The sequence below is a fragment of the Penaeus japonicus genome, unplaced genomic scaffold, assembly GCF_977035675.1.
Source record: "Penaeus japonicus unplaced genomic scaffold, GWHDUDI00000001_assembly GWHDUDI00000028, whole genome shotgun sequence".
Lineage (NCBI taxonomy): Eukaryota > Metazoa > Arthropoda > Malacostraca > Decapoda > Penaeidae > Penaeus > Penaeus japonicus.
In genome coordinates this window covers 28,561,398-28,563,897 of record NW_028234430.1, presented here as the reverse complement: position 1 = coordinate 28,563,897, position 2,500 = coordinate 28,561,398, and positions in this window count along the sequence as shown.

Genomic DNA, 2,500 nt, shown 5'->3' with positions numbered 1-2,500 from the left:
TGTGAGCAGGTAGAGGCAGAGCCGGACTTTTTACAAATGTAAAAATAAATAGATAAATAAATAAATAAGAAATAAGAAATTTTTTAAAAATCATTTATAAGATTTTATATATCCATGGTAGAATGGAAAGCAATCAAAATGCGCGTTTAAAGATTGATAAAAAAAATGTGAGATTTATAGCACTACTATGGGTCTTGTCTGCAACAAAGGGATAGTTTCTCTAATTGGCAAGCGAGCAGTTTGGGCTTAAATTTATTTAAGGATTTATTTGCCATTTCGTTTAACGTTCTTTGTCCGTGGATCGAGTCCACGATGAAGTAATTATGTCGTTATCATTTCTAACGCGTTTTTTATGTTTGCTTATTTTCTTCTTTTTCTACTTCTACTACTGCTATTACTACTACTACGTCTGCTACCTTTTATTTCCTTCGGTTTCTCCTTCTCCTCCTCCTCTTCCTTCTTCTCCTTCTCTGTCTTTTCCCTCTCGATCTCCCCCTTCCTCTCTTTTTCCTACTCCTTCTCCTTCTTCTCCCGCTCCCTGTCTTTCTCTTCTTTCTCCTTCTTCTCCCTCTCTGTCTTCTCCCTCTCCCTCTCGATCTCACTCTTCCTCTCTTTTTCCTACTCCTCCTTCTCCTTCTTCTCCCACTCCCTCTCTTTCTCTTCTTTCTCCTTCTTCTCCTTCTTCCCATTCCTTTTCTCCTTCTTAGTCTCCTCTTTCTTCTCTTTCTCCTTTTTTCTTTTTCTCCTTCTCCCTTTCATCCTTCTCCTCTTTCTCCTTCTTCTAATTTTCCTTTTCCTTTTCCTCATCTTTCTCTTTCTCCGTTTCCTTCTCCATCTCCTTACCCTTTTCCTCCTCCTTCTCTTTCCCTTTCTCTGTTTCTTTCTCCTTTTCCTTCTTCTTCTCCATCTCCTTTTCCTTTTCCTTCTCCTCTTCCTTCTCCATTTTCTTCCTCTTCACCTGCTTCTTGTGGATCGAGAACAACACCTGAATATTTGCATATGACCTAAACCACAAACACAGCTGAGACCCTGCTAGCTTATCTACGCAGAGCAATTGCAAGAACATCGACTGATATTGCAAGAAAGGAAAACCATGATTAAATACTTGCTTGTAGCCTCCATTTCCATAACATATCAGGAAAGAAGACTGCAGGAATTCAGCCAAGGCAGGAATTACAGAGCACAGGAGATGGAAATAAAAGTGTACAGTACTTCAGCAGGAATTGAAAAAAGGAAAGAAAACGCAGTAATTTTGCAAGACATAAAAGTCAAAGGAAAGGAAACTCCCGCGGGATTCGATGTACAACCGATTCTCGTAAGTTTAGTTTGTTTCATTTGCCAACAGATGGAAGCACCGACGTTCATCCCTCGCTTTCCTTATCGCTTTAAGAATGTTTGCTAAATTGCATATGAAAATATGAATAATGATGGTGATAATGAGATAAATATCCTTGTTCTTAATGTTGGTACTAATGTTCCTGGAATATGGAAGAGAGGTTATGATTTCTAATTGTCGTGGTTGTTTACATTAATATCTTATAACATAAACGTTTACAAACACAACTAGTTTAGGCATGTTTCTTGCTTTAACACTTGTACACGTACAAGCTCAAACATATATAACATACATGATACACACACACACACACACACACACACACACACACACACACACACACACACACATACACACACATCCAAACACACACATAAACAAACATAGACAAACACACAGTCACGTGGCGCCAATATTACAACGTAAAGCTTTAATTAAAATGATGACTAATGTTAGTACACATTTTATATTATCATTATAATCGTCATTGGAATATATAACATGTCATTAAAGAAATCACGGGGCAGATCAGTCGAACGAGCATAATAAACGAAGTAAAACCAATATGGCGGCAGTCACGTGATCAACTTTCTCACCGTGTCGGCGCTCGTAATGTTTCAAGGATTCTTCTCGTTTTCTATATCCTCTTGTTTCAGAACCCGGTCATTTGTCATTACTATTTTTATCATTGTTGTGTATTTCAATATCATTAACATTATTGGTAGTATCATTATTATCATCATTAATGTCATCATCATCATCATCAACAACAGTGGTATGTCGTATCAACATTATCATCATTATCATCATTATCATTCTTATCATTATTCGAAGTCCTGGTTCCTTCAGTGTGTCCTAGAATCCATTCATTTGTATTCATCGTAATAATCATTAAGGATTGTAGTAGTATAATTATCATTACCACTTCTACCCTCATTTTCATTATCATTATCATTGATGATGATGGCGTCGTAGTTATTGCAATTGCTTTTGTCTTTGTTGTTTTGTTTTTTTATTTTTAGAAATGATTGTTTTGTTGGTGATTGTGATGTCAATTATTGCTGCATTTTGCTATCATACTTATTATTGATCATAATATTTTATTGTCATTATTATTCAGTGTTAATCATAATCATTATAATCAACATCGTCATGTTAGCTTTT